This window comes from Vicugna pacos, chromosome 15, assembly GCF_048564905.1.
Source record: "Vicugna pacos chromosome 15, VicPac4, whole genome shotgun sequence".
Taxonomy (NCBI): domain Eukaryota; kingdom Metazoa; phylum Chordata; class Mammalia; order Artiodactyla; family Camelidae; genus Vicugna; species Vicugna pacos.
Window position 1 is genome coordinate 44697909 of NC_133001.1, and position 21563 is coordinate 44719471.

The 21563-nt window shown below is 39.6% G+C and overlaps 1 protein-coding gene across 8 annotated transcripts in view; it reads right to left on the minus strand.

Annotated features, from left to right (window-relative positions):
- Positions 1-19679, minus strand: part of NCOA1 (nuclear receptor coactivator 1) — a 212411-nt gene extending 192732 nt beyond the window's left edge. For 7 of the 8 annotated variants that reach the window (XM_072938138.1, XM_072938139.1, XM_072938130.1 and 4 more), the window contains exon 1: positions 19313-19679. The gene's annotated coding sequence lies outside the window, so the exon portion shown is untranslated. Of the gene's footprint in view, positions 1-5297; positions 5355-19312 lie in introns of those variants that run through there. The other variant, XM_072938133.1, reaches the window with a different exon arrangement.
- Positions 19680-21563: the final 1884 nt, after the last annotated feature.

The following is a 21563-nucleotide window of genomic DNA, read 5'->3' on the forward strand; positions in this document are numbered from 1 at the left end:
AGCATGTCCTGGGCAGGACAGAGTGGGACAGCATGAGATTTCATTATAGTGTGCAATTGAAAACTTATAAATTGTTTATTTTTGGAATTTTTCATTTACTATTTTCAGACCATGGTTGATTGAAGGTAACTGATACCACTGAAAGCAAAATATGGTAAGGAGGACTATTATATAAAGAAATCTTAAAATTTAATAATAAAAAGACAAATAACCAAATTTTAAAATGGGCAAAAAATGTGAGTAGCTGTTTCTCTAAGAAAGATGTACAAATGGCCATTAAGTACATGAAAAGATGCTCAACATCTTAGTCATTAGGGAAATGCAAATCAAAATTACAGTGAGATGCCACTTCACACATACTAGGATGGCTAGAATCAAAAAGTCACATAATAACAAGTATTTGCAAGGATGACGAAGAATCAGAACCCTCATACAATGCTTGTAGGAATGTAAATGATGTAGCCACTTTGGAAACCAGTTTTACAGTTCCTCAAAAGGTTAAACACCGAGTGACCAATGACCCAGCAACTCCACTCAGGTATACAACCAAAAAAAAGGAAAATATATGTCCATTCAAAAACTTGTACATGAAAGTAATTGCAGCATAATTCATAAGTCAAAAAGGGTAAATAACTCAAATACTCATCAACAGCTGAACAGATAAACAAAATGTGGTATATCCATACAATTCAATATTATTTGGCCATTAAAAATGGAGTACTAATACATGCTACAATATGAATTACTCGAAAACATTATGCAACATGAAAAGAAGCCAGACACCAAAAATCACATATATGATTTCATGCTGGGTTTTTTGGGGGGTTTTTTTTGGTGTGGAGGGGAGGTAATGAAAAAGTCTGGTGTTAGTGATGATAGCTGCATAACTTTGTAAATATACTACAAGCCACTGCATTATATACTTTAAATAGGTAAACTTTATGGTATGTGAATTATATTTCAAAAAATAATAATAAATAATAGTAAATGGGAAATCTTTCTTGGGACTATCACAATGAAATCCTAGCTATTTCACCACAATACATCTAGTATGGCAATATCATTCCCAAAGTAACAGAAGAACTGCAAGAAGCAGAGTACCAAGAAAATACGTTCAGGTCAAGGCCTGGGGATTTCTGATAAACACATTACCAAGGTTTAGCAAAAACAAAGCACATATTCCATCAGTCTGCATGTCTGGTTCAGGCAGACATCAGTCATCAATCACAGCACCCTCTGCCACAGAGCTAGAAATGGCTATAGATCTCTTCTTAACACAGTTCTCCAAGTACTCATTACCAATTCATTGTAATTGCTAACAAATTACTGAAAGTTAGACCTAAAGGTACTAACTTCACACCTATTTAACTTCTTAGTCAATTATACATGCAAATATTAGTGTTCATCACTTTATTGGCTTTACTAATTACACAATTCTTTAGACATACAAAAGAGGTATTTTTAAAATAATTTTAACATATATAACACACTATCCAACTAAAGAAAAATAACATTACAAATTCAGTTAATGCCTCCCCTACTTCCAATAAATATTTATCCTTTTAGGAAAAGAACTGTGACTGTACTCTTGCTCTCTGAGTTAAAAATATCTGTACTAAGCCTATATACATGGGCCATGGAGTAAAACTAAGACATCACGACTCACCCAGAGACTCATAAGCGATCTCTGGCATATGACATTTACCACATATAAAATCTCTATCACTGTCAATTTTAACAAGAGAAGGAAACTCTCTCACATGTCAACAGCCACAATAATGGAAACAGAAGTTAGAAAATGACCAGAGAGTTCTTTCCATCCAAACTTCTCACTATCACTTAGCCAAAGGCAAAGGCCTCCACTCATCCACCTTTCCTTGTGTATTGTCAGCTCAGTACATTTCTCATGTTAACATCTATAATATTTTTCAAGATACCTCCACACACAATATCTCATCAACCCTACAAGATAGATAAGGCAGCTATATTTATACCCCATTTTACAGATACCGGAGAACAAAGCAACTAAGTACAAGATTTGAGTCACACAGGGCTTGAATCCCTACTTCATTACTTCTCAGCAGTGTGACCTGCAAAATAAAGATACCTGGCTTACAGGGTTGTTATGAGGATCAGATTACACAAAGTATATAAAGTATAAAGCACTTCTCACAGAACCTGGTGTAAAATAAGCACTAAGTGAATAGTAGCTGCTGCTATTGTTGTTGCTCTTGTTAACTCTGCAAGATCAAATAGCTCCTAAACAAGGAAGCCAAGATTGAAACCGAGGTCTTGTTTGAATCTACACAACACTGCTTCATTCTCAGATGATCACCAGGAGGCCTATCTGTACAGAGTAGTGCCACAATTTCTACGCAATGCTTCCCCTTTCTCACCTAGACACCATGGTGATCACTTTAGGATTTTAAGAATCAAAAGCCAGTAGCAATACTCACAGCTGATAACACTACAAAAACACACCTCAACATTATTATGCGTCTCATTATACCATTTATAAAGTCATCTTGCCCCCTGCCATTAAACCTTAATCAAGCTTCTACATCAAATTACCAATTTATAGGATATACAGAGGGTAGAGAAACATGTTAAACTAAACAGAAATCCAGACTGTAAGAAATTCTACTGAAAAAGTCACCAACGTTCTTCAAAAGACAATTTAAACGGAAAAAAAAGAGAGAGAAGGAATCTACAAATTAAAAAAAAGACTAAAAAGACATTTCAATCTATCTTAATGTCAAAAAAAATTCCCCTCCCCCCAAAAAAGGCAGTAACATCAGCCCCCCTGTACATCTCTGCTTCGGAAAGAAAATATGTTAGTGACATAACCAAAATACATGGGAATATTTTAGGCTTTGGGACATTTCCTTTTTTCTCTTGTAAATCAATAAACTGTCATTCTGCTTTTTAAAAGAAAGGGAATAACAACACATGTAGCGTTTACTCTGCCTATGCCATAGCTATGATAAAAGTCTCATTTTGAAGAGTATTTTTAAACACTACAGGTTTACAAGTTCTTAAAGTGATCTTCACCACCCCCTCTCCAACCCCATCGCCAAATCTACAAGAGAAGGCTGGAGCAAAGGTCAAGGGAAAAAACAAACAAGAAAAGTCAGGAAGGAACACTTTTGTAATTGAAGCTTAAAAGAAAGCCCACACCATCAACAGGACTAGCTGTCAACAGGAAACTTCCCAGAAGTAACTCATCCTATGATGTGATTTGAGCTATCTTAATGAAAATTATAGCACCTCCTTGTCATCAAGGAACAATCAGCTTAAGAAAAATTAAATGAAAATTAATTTGAAATTTCAACATGGGCACATGCTGTAACGAAAATTATTTTTATTTCTGTATTATTGTAAAAAAGATTTGAGACAACTCGAAGAGTGCATTAGAAATAAAAAGAAGCAACAAAAATGGAGCCAAAAATGAAGGAGGAAAGTAAGATAAAGTCAGAGAGGTAAGTTTATACCACCCAAACTAGATGCCACAAGTCCAATACAGTTGCAAGGGAAGGGCTGCACATCTGGCTGAGCTAGAGAGAAACATCATACGAGTGGGATTACTGGATCATTTGGTAACTCTATTTCTAGTTTGGTTTTTTTTTGGTGGGGGTTTCGATCGATCGATCTATCTATCTATTTATTTTAATGGAGGTACTGGGGGCTGAATCCAGGACCTTGTGCATGCTAAGCAAATGCTCTACCACTGAGCTATGCCCTCCCCCACCATCTTTAGTTTTTTAAGGAACCTCCATAGTTCTCCATAGTGGCTACACCAATTTTCATTTCTACCAACAATGTAGGAGGGTTCTTTTTTCTCTACACCCTCCCCAAAATTTATTATTTGTAAACTTTTAGTAACAGCCATTCTGACCAGTATAAGGTGATACCTCATTGTAGTTTTGATTTGCATTTCTCTGATAATTAGTGATATTGAGCATCTTTTCATGTGCCTCTTGGCCATCTGTATGTCTTCTTTGGAGAAATGTCTGTTTAGGTATTATGCCCATTTTTTTATTGGGTTGTTTGTTTTTTTGATAATAAGATATACAAGTTGTCTGTGTATTTTGAAAATTAATCCCTTGTCAGTATCATTGTTTGCAAGTATCTTCTCCCATTCAATAGGGTGTCTTTTCATTTTGTTCATGGCTTCCTTTGCAGTGCAAAAGCTTTTAAGTTTAATTAGGCCCCATTTGTTTATTTCTATTTTTATTTCCATTACTATAGGAGACAGATTCAAAAAAATATTGTTGGAATTGATGTGAAAAAGTGTTTTGCCTATGTTTTCCTCTAGGAGTTTTAGAGTATCTGGCCTTATATTTAGCTGCTTAATCCATTTGGGGTAATTTTTGTATATAGTATTAGAGAATGTTCTAATTTCATTCTTTTGCATGTAGCTGTCCAGTTTTCCCATCACCACTTACTGAAGTCTTTTCCCCATTGTATATTCTTGCCTCTTTAGTCATAGATTAATTGACCATAAGTATATGGGTTTATTTCTGGGCTTTCTATCCTGTTCCATAGATCTATACATCAGTATTTGTGCCAGTAGATAGATACAATTACTATCCCCATTTTATAGATAAGAAAACTGAGGTGCCAAGAGGTTAAATAACACACAACTAGGGAGTAGCAGAGCCAGAATTTAAGCCCAGGAAATCTGGCTCCAGAGTCTTAATCTTACATCACCCCTCATCTATAATGTTGTCTCCCTTTGGGTGAAAGCTCATCTTATGTTCAGTCCTAGTGCTCCAGATCAGTAGCTAATAGTAATAATAGTAGCAGTAGTTACAACATCAACAAGGGCACTGAGATAAAGGAGATAAATATCCTCACAAGAATTCTACAATAAAAGGAATAGTAAATTTTATAAAGCTGTTGGTTTTAATGGCCCTTGATAAAGTTTGATTGCATTATACCAAATAACAATTCTGTAAGAGTAATTCTACCTCAGCCTAAAACAATGCAATCAATATATGTAGTTCTCTGGTATTCTGGCTTGATCCAAGTAAAAACTGATTGTTTCTAAAGCAATGGATTGAATGTGTATTATTTAAGCAATTCTCAAAGGGTGCTGTTTCTGACTACTAGGTTTTTTATAAGAATTGGGCAGTGATTTAAGTGAATGTACAGTTGGAGTGAAGCTATTCTACATTGCCAATTATAGGTAAACTATACACTTTCATAGAAAATTAAGTGCACAGTCAGGTTAATATGCTCTTATGAAAATTAAGGAACCTAACCACTAAAGACATCTAAGTATGCAGCAGACCCACCTCTCTATGGGGGCAAGCCCAAAAAATATCTTCTTATAGGCCAAAATCTTCTTCTGGAAGTGGTTCTGATTCAGCACCAATGGTTAATTAAGTTCCAAAATTCTATGTTGTCACAATGATTTAAACCTGGAAAATTCTATGACTAAGAATTTCTCAACTTTTATCTCAGCCATAAAATTACCTCAATTATGCACCCATAGATCATCCAACTGAGACATGTACCCCGAGCTAAACAAATTAACTGGGCAGATAAAGTTACTAGGTATAAACCAATTAAATACTCAAAGATATCGATAAAGATATCTATATACATACATGATATGAGTTCTTTTTGAAATAGCTAAGTAGCAGTGTCAGCTGTCTACCAAGGCCACCCCTAGTTAGTGTAAAAACAACTACATCATAAGCATATTATGGCTAGGAGTCAACTGAAAAAGACAAACAGCCCCAAAGGAAAGTGAAAAAATATGAAGAGAGCCTTAGGGGAAAGAATCCAATATATGACAAACATTTGATAATATGATCAACTTTATCAATAGTAAGAGAACTTCCAATTACAACAATGCTGCTATACCATTTCACCCCTCAGGCCCAAAATAGAAATGATTGATAATATCCAGAGGTAATAAAGGTAGGGGAAAGCAGCAACTATCATATACTCTTGGTGAAAGAGTAAACTGATATAGCCTTTGGAGTAACATTTTGAAAGGACATCAGTTTTTTGATGTGCATAACCATTAATTCCTCATGTTCTCATTTATGTACAAAAACAAGTACAAACAAAGATGTTTACCAAAACATAGCTTGGAACCGCAAAAAACTATGACCATTTTCTAAACATCCATCACGAGAGATGGTTAAATAAATTACAGAATATACATCTAATGTAATGCTATACAGCATTTTATGCAAAGATAAAATGGCTCCTTCATATCCTAACATAGAAAGATTCCCATGATACTAAGTTTTTAAAAGTCTATAATAACTCAAAAAGTATGATCCTGTGGGTATCAATGGGAGAGAAAGAGAAGGATAGCTGCTAACAAGAGTCTGAATTGGTCAGGACTCTTTCAGTTCCAAGAGGCAGAAATCCAACTGAAACTAGCACAAGCAAGTTAGGCAACTGAGTGGCTCATTTAACTGGGAAACAGGAGTGGATCTACTTTAAAGTTCCAGTGGATCCAGAGGCTCCAATGACTCCCCATGCTCACACATGCGAGCGTGTGAGAATGTGTGTGATTGTACATTCGTGAGTGTGTCTGTGTGTGACAGAGAGTCTGTCTGTCAGCTCTGCTTCACTCTGTATGTTGGCCTCATTCTTTCCTATGATACATCGGCTTCCTTCACTTGGCCAGGCACCCTCTATCGCAGCTTAGCAAATCCGAAGGAATGAGTCTGTCCCTCATCCAACATCTGTTTTTCAATCTCGAGGAAGGGATCTGAACCTGCTCTGGTCATATGGCCATCCTGAAGCAATCACTGTGTCCAAAGAAATGGAGCATTATGACAGACCAAGCCTAGGTGACACGCCTATAGGCCAAGAGGTGATACTGCTACCTGAAAACGGGGGAAGGAGGGAATACTAAACAGCCTAAATTAACAGCTACCATAAAATTCATTACGGAGACTTTCACCTTTTAACTCTATGTATTTACTCCCATTCTTTTGAATTTCTTATTTGAAATGCAATCAGTATTTGGAATGAAATTAGAAAGAAAGCCCAAGGTCTAAAAATTTCAGGGTTGACGACTTTAGAATTAAACTGGGAGAAAAATAAGCCTCATGAATAAATAAGGATCTGGGCTTCTTAGTCCTGCGTACTTGGCCAATATTTTAACCACTACTCAACAGTCCTTATCAAACCAAGCATTAAAATACAAAGTAAAAATTGAGAAAACAGATTTTAATTACTTAGCAATACTTTGTTGATTGAGGGAAAGAAGAGAGAGGGAAAAAACCTTCAGGGTCTATAAGAAGATATTTTATGTAATCTCCAGACAGTAAATGGCCTCCAATAGTATCTGAAAGCTCTTTAAACCCTCCCTCACTTTCCTCAGTATATAATCTTAACAGTATATGTAGAAAAATTCCAGATCAGTTTTACTGAAGCCAAATAATCCCTTACACCTGTTTCAAATGCCTAGTCTAAAGATGGTAGAAAATCATCTAAACTAAAATAGGTCATAACTACCCCTAAAGTAGAGACATTAGTAAAATTTCTCCTTTAATAGTCTTGAGGGCTATCATTCAATACTACAAGTTCTTTTCACAAGTAAATTTAATGATAAAATTCCCACTTAGACTGACACACAAACACAATTTTTCTTTACTTCAGTGATTCCAAGCAGAGCCTACCAATTCTGGTATTAATCTCTCTGAAGAAAGCTAATTCTGCCATAGGGAGGCAAAAACATTTACTGCTGACCAAATATTCATTTCTTGCCCACATTTCTTTCTTCAGAGAGATTAATACCAGGATTTTAAGGTAAGCCCTGTGACTACTTTTGGCCAATGTGCTATATGAGGAAGTGATATGAATCACTTTAGGACCAAAGGCACAGTAACCAAAGAGGCTCTGTGTTCAGATAATGCACCAAACATATATACAGTCCCATTTTAAACACAGAACCCTTTTTTCATATTCAATGAGACAATGCTAGAAGCATGTCGAACTGAAATTCCACTTCCCCCAGGAAGCCTACCCAGACCATGCTCCTGACATCATCAGTAACACACTTATGTATGTATACTGTGGGTGAAGAACTATGAAAACGCTGTAGAACTGGCACATAACTCGTAAAATAAATGGCCTCTACATTCTACAATCTACAATGTGGTTGGTGGGAAAGGACACCTATCAAAACAAAAACAAGTATATATGATAGTACATAAATTTCAAGTGACTGCTAAAAATAGTAACTGCTAGAGTAGCTTCCACATATCTCAGTTAGCAACTAAGTAAGCTAGTTAGTTGTATATTCCCATCATCAATTCATGCACGACTGAAAGCAAATGAGACTCCCTATAGGGATAATCTCCTTGAAGGGCAGAAATCCTAAAATATAATAACATCATGGTGCCCCCTATTAACCATTCAAACAAGTACTCAATAAAACCTTATTTTTTATTAAGAAGAAAGAATTGAAAATTAAAACAGAATTGTAGTCCTCCTCAAAACATTAGGAATTTGTGTCTCCAGCATGCCTAAGTAAAGAGACAAAGGGACACGAAGATTTCTGCTATCCATGGCAAATGGAGCACTACACTAGACAACAATGATTCACCAGGCTACCCCAGACTTCTGAACATAGCCCTTAACAGTCAACTTCTTATGATGCAGGACTACATGCTCCCAAGCAATACTTGATTTCCAATTCAAATTCCCAAATACCCTGAAAACAGCAGAGAGAATCCCTAGATATTATGCATGAGTATTCCAGGCACACATACAAAAAAAGGACCTATTTCTCTAAGTACATGAATAAGAATTTAATAAGTACTATTATGATTTAATCAACATGACATGAAATACTTTAATATCTACATGCATAAGACATGGCAGAGGACAGAATACAAAACATGATCCTCTGCTGTTCTCATATCCTAATTTGGGAGATAGGACACATGAAAACAAAAAATTTCACACAGTCCAAGGCAATATAAAGTGTCAAACGAATAATAAGAAAAATAAATATTAAGAGTTCATAGAAGGAACTATGTTCAAATTTTATAGTCTGAACACTTAACAAACAAGATGGAATCTGAGTTGAGCTTTAAAGGATAGGTAGAATTTCTAGAGATATAGACTAGGATAAGGGAGCACAGTCCAAGGAAAGAAATATATAAAGGGGAGACAGAGAAGCCTAAGGGATGGTTAGGGGACAGTAACCGACAATTTTACTTTGAATAGTTTGCTGGGGGAAACTAGCGGAAAATGAGACCAGAAAAGCAAGTTGGTGCCAGACACTGGAAAGCTTTAAATGCCAGGCTAGGGAACTTTATCTTGACAGTAATGAGGAGCCACTGAAGGTTTTTAAGCAAAGTAAGACAATGAACATAAAAATTAGGATGATCATTCCCAAACAAAATTTAGGACAGACTGAAGCAGGAACTCACTGGGGACAGAGAGACCATTGGATACTATCGCAAACATTAGGCTTACATTAGAATAATGACAGTGAGGAGAAAAGGAACATATATAAAGAGCTGGTAGAACTTGGAAAGTGTTTGTAACACATGTCAAATCAGACCTCAAGGACTCTAGAAAGATGAGATTCAGTTTATAGAAAGAGGTTAACACCACAGCAACTGTGAATTCCAGCCTACCCAGCAGGGTCTCCCTATAGCTGAATTGATACTGGGCTCTTCTATATGTATATGCATTTCCATCTCGACATTCATATGAAAGGTCCACTTTTTTAATTGGGATTTGAGGGGACAGAGGTGGGAAATGATACATGAAAGCAGCCAAGTGATGAAGGCCAGGTAGTTGTGCAACAGACAGGAGCTCAAACATCTGTAAAGGCCAAAGGCACTGCAATCACATCTATTGCAAAATGGAAAAACAGACTGCAAATCCAGTCATACTGCAGGCCTGAGTAATGACATCAGATATATCCATTCAATTTGGCAAGAGGGTAAGACTGGATGAATGGAGTTATTGAGGTCCTGCTCCTTAACAAAAGAGGTTCTCAACCTTTGGGGAGGTCATGGACCCTTTTGGGAATTTGTTAAAGCTATAGACTCTCTCCCCAGAGAAATACACAGAATCATAGAATTTTGCATATACATAATTTCAGAGTGTTCACAGACACTCCCCCAAGCCTATCTAGAGACTCTTATTCCATAAACTCCAAGAGTTCTTAATTAAAAACCCTTGTTATAAAACGGTGGTTAATTATTTTTATCATATACCCCATAGTTAAAAAGTTTTGAATAGGAAGCCATATATGTGTATTTATTTACAATTTATACACACTGCACACTAGACCAATAAAGCATGTGCCTTATAAAGCATACAAAAAATGGAAGTTTAAAAGAATGACATTTACTATAATAAAATAAGCAATTTTTAAACATTTAATTTACCTATTGATGACACAGCTTTGTGTTCTTCCTAATAGTTATTAATACTACCACTATTTTTGGTGAGAGTAATGTGACTGAACATTATTGATTTTTAATTTTGCTCTCACATTTTGTAATAAAGCAACTCAAAAGTCTGATTCTAAACTCAATTCATTTTTACAAGTAACTGTTTTACTTGGTTTTAATGGTTATCATAGTCAAAAACATACTTCACAAAGATGAGTAAAACCAAAGGGAAGAACTGCATCACTAGCTACACTAAATAAAACACAATATTCAATTTTCAATCCCATTCACCATTTATGCAAAGGTTTTCAGTGAAATTGACAGTGCATTTCCATATTTCCCAATGACAATCAGTTGTTCTTACTAACTAATCATATAGTATTGCCTTTTTTATATTTTCAGTAGATGGACTAAAACCACTGAAGTACGTCTTTTACAAGGTTTTCATACAGGTTAAAAATATTGTTTCCAAGTTCAAGTGTTAATATAAAAACATTCTTAAAGTTAACACACATCGTTTTTAGCAATTAAATCCAATAATGATAGCAATAGTTCCAAATATTCATTTTCAATAACACTGAGTTTTGTTTCCTGAAAGAACAAATTAAGTGGGTTTATTTTTCATAAATAGCTGCTAGGTAGTACACTACTCACAGATACTTGTCAGAGAAAATGCCAGCAAATCTGGGACATCTGTGTTTTGCAAAAGAAAAATTAATAAGTTGTCTTTAAATTAGACAATTCTTAAGTCCTTTGCCTTAAGATAACCAGTCAACCTACATGAAATATTTTACAAAAGATCTGCATGGTGATTCCCTACTGCAATATAAGGTGTATTAAGAGTCTACTACTTAAGGTCGGGGAGGGTGTAGCTCAGTGATAGAGTGTGTGCTTAGCACCAGGTCCTGGGTTCAATCTCCAGTACCTCCATTAAAATAGATAGATAGATAGATAGATAGATAGATAGATAGATGATAGACAGACCAACCAACTGACCAAATTCCTTCCCCTCCAAAAAATTTTAAGAGTCTACTATTTAAAATAACAAGCCTAAAAATCCAATTATTCAGACCCCTATAAACTATAAAATATCATAGCAGATTGAAAGTAAATAAACTTCCTTAAAAGATCTCTAATATTTCTCCCATTTTCCAGATAATTTTATGTAAACTCTACTGTAGAGACTACTGCTCTAAATGTGCCTGGGTTCCCAAGAGTCAAAGCTCTCCGATTAGTGCATACCAACCAAATTCCCTTGCATGCTACCAAAGTTTAAATGAGTTATCTTTAAATGTACTCTAATTACACTGTATCCATCTCTGAAGTATTACCAGTTTGGCAAAAGACACAACTGCAGCACATTCTGTGACACCAGTTGTCTTCAACACTGTTCCCTCAGTGTCATGCTGGCCAGCAGTTCAGTCAAATAATAGGGCTGGAACAAGGTCCAAGACTCTTCATGACATATCCTCCCTTAAATCCTTTTTGGAACATTACAGGACATAAATAAATCAGTAAATAAATCATGAACTATACTGAGAGCCAGGGGCTTTCAACTTGCATGACCAATCTAACTTACAGTGACATGTATTTATGTAAGGAGATGACATTTTTACACTTGAAAAACAAGTCCGCTGCATCATCTTAAGAGCACCAAATGATAACACACTGTTTAAAGAAACTGCTACAGCTTAAAAAAAAAAAAAAAGTATAAGCCAGTAAAAAAAGATTTTGTACTAACTCCTATCGAAAAAAAAAAAAAGTCTGTTCTCAAATATACATAAAAATGAGTAAGTTCCCAGTGTGGTAAGCCTTACATATGGAATCATTTCAAAAACTATGAAAATATAAAATTTGGGGTGTAAAACCTGCCAAAAAAAGATCCACATAAATTTGGAAAACTGGCACTTCTCACTTTCATCTAGTTCCACATACTTCACTGTTCCCTGCCACCTTGCTCCATTAAAATCCTTCAATATCTTACAACTGCACCTAGAACATCTGGTTCCCTCCCCCTCCTTGGCTGGTGCCACACTCCTCATTGCACTTTCCCCTCTTCATTACTCCCAAAATAACCCCAAACTTTTCTGTCCTTTCATCTTTGCTATTTAATCTTCCTGAATATACTGCTCCCCTCCCCGTTACTCATACAAAAATCATCCCCTGCCTTCAACGTTCCTGTCCACCACCAAGCCCTCCACAAAACCCATCCTGATCCCTCTCAAGTGAAAATATTTGCTCCCTTTCCTGAATCCTCAAAGTACTATTTCAGTACCTCTCATAGTACTCATCACATTTAATTAGTAATATAGGTATTTGTGTGCTCATCTTATCACCCCTCTGAGGTCATAATCTCTTTAAGAACAGGATCTATATCTTACCATTTAACTTCCCTATCTTTTAACAACACAGCACCTTGAACAAAGTAGGTACTCATGTAACTATGTGTTGAATGAATGAGTGGCTACTTAGAAATTCGATTACAGACTTCCTGTACCATGTGGAATGGAGAGGCTAGTAAGACTTAAGACTCTGCAGAACAAATGTCTTTTCCCTGGTTTCCTCCAAACAAATTCAGCAAAGGAAAGCCAGTATTACATATACAGGTGCTTTCAAAAGGCAAAGACATTTCATCCTTCAACTGTCTGGTCAAATACGGTGTGATATCTGTATATATACACACACATACTCACAACAGAATATCTTCTACTGTTAAACAATCAAATCCATGCTTGATAATAGAAGTATGTAAATATTTCAACCACATAGGCAAACTAAATGTAAGATGTAACATATTATTGCTATCAGAGTAAGATCAACCATTTAAAATATAAGTGGAAACACAGAGAATGACCAAGCAATTTATTCCACATGAAAAAAATACCCTAAGCTTTAGCTACTTAAATACAAACAAAACTTGAGAGGCAGAATTTTATTGTTAAGAATCCAAACCAATCATTCAAAGATAAATTTAACCCAGACAGAAGTACCAAAGAATCAACATTACTAAAGTACAAAGGTGAGATTAGAAACAGCATGAAAATCTTAAAGTGATACTTTCATTAAGTAACTAGTATATATGGCTCCTGGACCATCAGAAAGCAATGAAGACTGCAAGAGTCTCTCCTGCACATGTAGACAACTGAGAGGAGTCCAGAAAGTAATTCAGGGCTACAACGTGGCCAAGTGTGGCCAACATGCTTGGAAAGAAGCCAATTTAGAGGTATGCTTGTGATTTCAGGTCAGAAGACCTGTACTTAAATGTCATCCCTAATACCTCCAAGCTGTGCAATCTTACACCAGCCATTTAACTTCCCTGAGCCTTCTTTCCTCCTTCATAAAATGTAGCATGTAGAGAAGGCACAGTACCTGGGTACAGTGTGTCTCGGAGACAGTACTGGGTAAATATTTACTGACCCTGAATGAGGGCCATACAAGAACAACAGACATTTCTCTTCACGCACTTTTGTACTTTTTGAGACAGCAGCCAGCCTTAATTAATTCCTGATTAATTATAATATTACAATATTCGAAGTCATTTTTTGACCAAAAAACAAAAATACACCATTCCTCCTAACTTATACATTACTCAAAATCTTAGTAAAATTCTTAAAATTTTAAATCACTTTGTAATAACTTTCAAATATAAAAAGTGACTCTCATAAAGAAGACTGGGAGCCAAATACCTGAGTTCTTACCCAAATAAAGACACCATGTAACCCATGGAAATTACTAAAATTTGCCTGGCCTTAGTCTTCTTATCTGTAATATTAACGAGGTTGTCCAAAATTACTATTAAGACCCCCTTGCTCAAAATGTTGTGGTTCATGCCATCTCAAGGACTTTCTAACCTAATTAGGAAAACCAATTCAACATACAATAATAAGAGAATTTCTTTCAAAAAAAAAAAAAAGAACGAAAGGAAGACAAAAATTTATTATACAGAACAAACAGTAATTGATGTGAAGAGAGTATGATAAAAATCAAGCTTTCTAGAGAACACACTGGCTTTGACTGTTTTTGAAGGTCAAACAATAAAGCAAAAGGAAATACAATTTAAATAAAGAAAACATGTAAAATCAAAGAAGCAAGATATCTACAGGTGATTATAATGCTTTCTTCACTTGTAGCACTTTACAATTTAAAAGCATTCCTACATATGCCATCTGCAGCAAACTTTCTGGAATGAGAAATACAAGAACAGTTTAAGTGATTTACATGTGATAAATTTGTCCTCAGAGAGTCTCCACTAAAAACAATACCATCAAAAAATATTTCAGAAAAGAATTTTTCAGTATTTATACGTAGGGTGAATTAGAGAGGCAAATGCATGCAGGCAATAAACCTACAAATCATAGAATTTCAGCACAAAAAGAAATTGAAATCAGACCAATATGTTCATTTAAAGATAAAGAAACTCAAGCCCACAAAGTTGATGTGACGCTAGTTACTCCAAGTATAAAATGACAGGAGGACCAGATTGTAGAGGCAGAAATAAAGGGGGAAATCCAAGAAACTGCAAGGAAAAGAATCAGATAATTTGGTGACAGATTAGATAGTGATGTGTTTAGGTTATGGAAATGTAGAAAACGTGATTAAAGTTTTACTACGTGCCAATCACTATGCTAGACATATCTTTTCATTTAATATAATAAGTTAATTTAAAGCTCACAACAATATGAGGGTAAGTACATTACTCCAATTTTAAGCATGAAAACCTGCAGTGTGGTTAAAAAACTAGCCCAAGGTTACATCTATCAAGTAGAAGAGCCAGGACACCATCCCCTGCCTGAAGTCAAACATCCAGCCCCACAAGAAGCTTAAAAACTGCCTCAAATTACAAGCCAAAAGGCAAAACTGAAGTATCACTCTGGAAACACTGGATAATCTGCTGCTGGTGTTCTTAGAATTCTGGTTCTGTTAATAGGTATACATTGCCTCTGTGCTTGCATCTATTTTGCATCCATTGTTATGGGTCTGGTCTGTCTGTTTCCAACAGTCAGGTCCAGGACTTCTAAGTAAAGCCCAATCTCTCTCCTACCCCACCTCCCTGCCACCAAGAGGAGAGTTAAATCAAAATATATCTAAAATGAGGGTGACTAGACTGATTAATTTGAAGTCTTCTACAACTCCTCCAGTGACTATAGCCTTTGTTTTGGCATAAACTATTTATCTTTGGAGTATGATAACTATACTGAGCTTTTCTAAAAGCCTGTCATTTCAAAGAGCCTCAAAAATACTGTGTTGCAGATGGCAGAATGGAGGAAGCATGGATACAACAACCCACTCCTCTTGCACTTCTAGAACTGGACTTAAATGTTGGTGTTAGTGTTTTGTAATAATTCTCCTTATTCAACCATGTATCTTGCAGAAATATAATCATTTCTGTGTTAATCCAAATACTGACCCACAAAACATCATCCAGAGTTAAACTACAGGAAAAAACCTGCACCTCCTCCTTAAACTAAGCAACCAGGAATGGTATGCTGCTGCCATTAGGCCATTTTATGACCTCTGACCCCATATGTTGAGAGAGAGGCACAAAGTCTAACTAAAATAAGAAGGGAGAAGGGAAGGCTTGAAATGACTAGATCTCACCTCCAATAGTAAGAAAAGAGGTCAGAGACCACAAGATCCATCCTCAGTGACCAAGGGCTAAGCTAGTTAACCTGGGAGAGAAGCAATAAAGAAGTCCTTTCCTACAGCCTAGTCTGTCCAAATCATAGGAAAGTTGTACAAGGTTGGGAGAAATCCGTATGGGTCTGCAGCCCAGACTGGATACAGTGTTCTGTCAGTCAACTCATGAAACACATGTGTTTCACCCAATCCCACACTCTCCTCTGCACCCAATATTTGCAGATAATGTAAAAAAGGAGCCCATCACATGTTTTTGGACTTCTGCCACGAAAACAGTCCATGGCCCTCTGAGAACTCTGGTGATTATCACACGTAGAGAATAAAAATCGCTGCCAAGACAATAATGAACAACCTGGGGAATCTCCTCAGCCCCATGGCTTAGGGGATTCTACTTAGTGGTGTGTGTGCATGTTGACCTCCCATACTTGCCCTAAAATGAAACCTATTTTAGGCCATATGGTTTAAGACCAACCAACTTCAAAAAATATGTAACATATTCAAACAATGTGGAGCCCCTGGGGGATAGGGAAATAAAGACAAACTAAAGTAAGGAGCAGAGGTAGTATCTCCCTAAAAGAAGGTATGTAAAATTGATGACAACAAAGAGAGGGCTAAAATGTCCTTTAAAAACCAATGATAAATCTTATTCTGACATACATCCAATAGAGAAAAGATTTTTCAAGGAACGTCCAATATCTTTTCTTCCCCACTCCACCTTTTAGCACCTCTACACCTCCCTCATTACTTACTCAACATTTAGTCCTGGTGAAGACCGATCACTGGATTAGAAGGATCAAGAGTACATGAAGAGAACATTCCATCCTGGGAACATCTTTAAATTATTTAAGCTTGTTTACCACCCTTCCCATAGAGTAAAAGCATGAAATTTTGCCAACATTTTCACAACATATACCAGTCAGCACCATAGCAACCCAATCCTCTGCCCACCAAAAGATTAACACATACACAGAAAACAGGAAATTCGACAAAATTTAAAGTTTGACCCTAGACTCCCTCAACAGTTAAACTGTCTTAAGTAGTCGCAGTATCTTTATACCACACCCACTTCATGCTACCCTTACAGTTTCCTGGCATAAGCAAGTTCTTAGGATTATACAAACTGCTGCTTCTGTTTCCAGCCCAGATTTCTAGAAATGAAACCCTGGAATTGAAGGAGAAAGAAAAACAAATGTTGGCAGAAAACAGGGAGTAAAATGCATTGTCTATATAATCCCAGTTTAAGTAGAACAATCACCATTAGTTCCATCAAGTACTTTTTTTCAATAAAACCACTTGCCCAAAAATGCAGATCTAAAATACTCTTTTGGCATAAACGACACAAAAAACAACTTAATAGACACAATCCTACAGATTTTCTCAGAAAGAAATGAGGAAGAGGTTAACTATAAACTATAAAATTCAAGTTTTGCACCTTAAAAATCAAACTGCATTGTGAATTAAATAAATGAAATAATCAATGCAAAATGTCTATAAAAATCAAAACTAAATGCCTGTTCTTATAAGCAGCACCCCTGCATTTTCTCTCCAAACCATTTATTCTCTCTCTATTCAGGCCCCCCTTTAGATCCATTGTTCCCAAAGCATAAAATGTGGATAAAAAGTAGAGGGAAATCATTTCAGATGCTAGTACACAAAACTAAATTAGACCCTTCCACGAAGTACAGGAGACAAAAAAGAAACACTTGCAGTTGTATCTAGTTTATGACAAACAGTTCAAGGAATGCCCATTTATTAAGTTGAATCAAATCCCACTGTTACCTTTAACCCAAAACTATTTCTAGTTCAAGAGCCAAAAGACCCAAGCAAATACTTTTTTCACATTATTCTCAACATGAAGAAATCTGACCCCCTTCCTACATCACAGCTTCTGTGAAACAAGGCAGAGAGGCCCCTTTGGCCAACTTTTTTTTTTTTTTAAGAGACTAACCTTCAACCAATTCCAGAACTGAAGACAAACCTCAAACAAATTTAACCCCTGAAATACATCCTTTCAGCAGTCCAATATAATCTAAGCTTCGCTGCAGCAGACACTTGAAGATTTCTTAATCACTGAAGTGTAAGCCTCAGCCCTCACAAATCATCACCACTGAGATTACTCTTGGCATCAACAGAGGGTGCTGGGACTGCAATTCACTCAAGAACCCTTCATTCACCATCACCATACTCGACATTAGAAATTCACCGTCTCAGAAGAAAAAAAAATGTCACCTTCTCCACAAGGACACCTGCCTCTTCAACGCCTCTACAGCGAACCAAGAGAGCCAAGCATGAAAGGTTAAAGGATCCTCCAGCTTAAAGTTTTCCTCCCCAACAAACTCTGCAGCCACAGCACCGTAGACTGTCCTTGTAACACACATAGGCTTTATTGTCAAACCCTCCGTCTCCCTCTAACATCGTCAAACGAGGCAGTGTCTAGTCCACGGGAGTGACTGCTTAAAAAAAGAGAAAGAAAGGAAGGAAGAAAGAAAGAACCACCACAGCTGGGCAGTAAGGACTAGGGACCCTGGTGTCCGATTTCTCTGTCGCTGACCATTAACCCATCCGACCCCTCAGTCGTCCAATCAACATGTTTGCTCCCCTTCCTACGTCCCTTCAGCAGAATTCTACGATGGGGACCAAACCCTGGACATAACAGGAAAATCTCACTTATCCATCCCATTTGTGCCTTTAAAATTCCCCGTCGGGAGAAGGAAAAAGCAAGTGCGCCGGGGTAAACAGAAGCGCCGTCGAAGGCTGCGCTTACGGAAAAACTCGCCATGGTCATCCCCATTTCGCAGTCCGGGCAGGCGAGACTTGGAGAGGTTACCCCGCTTGCCAAGGTCACCGCGCTCGCCGGGGCCGAGGGGCGCCGCGCCGACTTCCGGCTCCCCCTCTCGGCGGCGGGGAGCGCCCGCGGGCTCGGGGCGCCGCTCCCCACGCCGGGCCGGCGGCCGCGAGCCTCGCGCACCCTCCGCGGATGCTCGCCCTGTCCGCTCTAACTAGGGCAACTGGGAAAGGGGGCAGAGAAGTCGCTGCTGCAGCAGTTCCCCTCCGCGGCGCAGCCCCCCAGCTGGTGCCCGTGACAGCTGCGACCTCCGCCCCCTCCAGCCGCGCGAGGCCGAGGGAGAACTCGGGGAAAGTGGGAGGGGGGACGGAACGGAGAGAAAAGAGAGCGGGGGGCGGAGGGGCGCCAGCTGCTCCCCGCCCCCTAGGGCCTCGGCGGCCGCGCGGCTCGTGACAGCTGCACCCACCGGGAGGCTCGGCGCCCGCCGCTCGCCACTCACCTGCCGCCGCCGCCTCTGGGCCGCACTGACGGGCGCCGCGCTCGCCCGCGACCGTGGCGGCACCGCCGCGGCCTCCGCCGCTGCTCGGGCCAGGAGCCCGCCGCCGCCGCGGCTCTCCGGCCCCCTCCTCCGGAGCAGGGGTCCCCCAGCAGGGGGATGCAGAACGGACCCGGCGCAGGCTCCGCTCGAGGGAGCAGCAGGGAACAGGACAGCCGAGGCGCTCGAGGCCGCGGTCCAGCCGTCTGAGGGGAGGGTTCGGCAAATCGCGTCAGACTCCCGCTCGCCTGGCCTGAAGAACAGGCATTTCAGCCGCTCTCCGCGGCCGCCATGTTCTCCTCCTCCTCCTCCTCCTCGGCCGCCGCCGCCACCGCCCCCCGCTCGCGGCCCCGCCCCCTCCGCGCCCCGCCCCACCCCGCCCCGGCCGCCCCGCCCGCTTCCAGCTGCCCCGCCCGCCGCGCTGCCCCTGCGCCCTCCGCCCGGCCCGGCCGCCGCGACCCGGTGCCCGCGAGCTCCGACGGCGCGTCCGAGGCAGGCAGGTCCCCGCCCGCCGGGCGGTGGAGCGAGGAGCCGCCCCGCGCCCTCTGCCGGCCGCAGGCCCGAGGGAGGGCTGCCGCGGTCCCGCCCCGGCCCGCGTCCTAACGAAGTGTGGGAAAGGAGGCCCTAAGTCTTCCCCTCCCCTCGGGGCGTTCCTCTGACTGTTGCCGGGAAGCTGCCTCGAACCCCAGGGCGCTTTCAGCTAGGCCGCCCCGCCTGCAGCCTCCCGCTGGTCTTATCTGTCAGGGAAGGTTGTGGAGCGGCGAGAGGCCCACTGGACCCGGGAGGAGTCGGTTCTGGGCCTGTCCCTCCTCTAATTTGTTATATTACTTTGAGCGAGACACATCCCTCGGGCCTCGGTTTTTATTCTGTAAAATTGGAAGGTGGTTGCCTGGATGATTTCACAAGCTATTAGATAAGGAAAAAGAAAGATCATCTGCCCCTTTCATTTTACAGATGAAAAGGTCTATCTGACGCGTCTGGTTCTGCAATTCCATGAATTACCCAAAATGTCTGTCATTGACAGAGCTTTCCCCTCAAGGGGGCCCACACCTTTCTTCTTTTCTACTCGCTTTTTAAAAATTTATAATGGAAGTTCTCCTTCCAAAAGTAGAGTGTTCCTTGTCACTAGAAGAATAAAGCAGCGGCTGAACAGGTTTTCTGAGCCGCGATTGCCTTATCTGGAAAGCATCTCTCGTTCCAGAGGCTAGTGATATAATACCGAGCTCTCTCCCCGAGTTGTCCTAAGGATGAATGAGTCGCTGGTGCAGAGTTGCTTTGTAAAACAGTCATCTATCCTTTCCTGCACTTTTATTCCCAGGTAGCTTCCTGCACCTACCCTAGTCCTGTCCTGCTACTGCTGTCTCCCGGATTTTCCTGTTTCTCTTCCAGAGTCTTATACCCTAAAGCAACCTCTGGAAATCCCTGAGGCCTTCACACCTTTCTCCTAACTGAAACCTGACTTTGCTTCGAAACACCACCCTCCCTGGCAGCCCTCACAGGCAGTAAGCAACTTCCTCCAGAAGGCAGGTACTGAATCCTGCAGGCATTCACTGCCATACCCTAGATCACCACCCTTTTCCTGTTCTGCTCATAAAACAACCTTTAGCCCACACCCCACATTTACCATATATTCATTCTTTACATATTCATTCATTTGATTCTTGTCAAAGACTTGTTACTGGGACCCTTGATGCATTTCATTAACTCCTGCCCTCACCAGGTTTAGCAGAATCTCTAGTCCAGAGTCCTCACCCCCAATAATCCCTGAAAATACCCGGAGCTACCTACCTCTCATTTACCAGGTTAATCCCCTTCTGTAGGATTTACCTCCCAAGCTAGTCTAATCTAGGCTGTGTGAAGATGCCTACAAATGAGCCACTTGTATAGGTAATACTGTCTCCTATTGGGGCTACACTCTAGTCACTGCTGATTGCCAGGCCCAGCAGATCCTTCAGTCCCCCCACCATTTGGCCTCTCTGCAGCAATTGATACTGTATTCTACATCCTTCTCCTCTGTCTTTATCTGTCTTCTGAACTTACCTTTGCTAGCACTTTTCTTTGCTGCTCCTTTTCTACAGAGCCATAGAATGTTGATATCCTCCAGGTTGTATTTTTTCCCTGCCTCTCTTCTCACTTAGACCGACTTCCTTTTGCTTCCACTGCTTCAACTGTTAATAACACCTGCATCTCCTTCTTCCAGCCCCCCACCCAATCT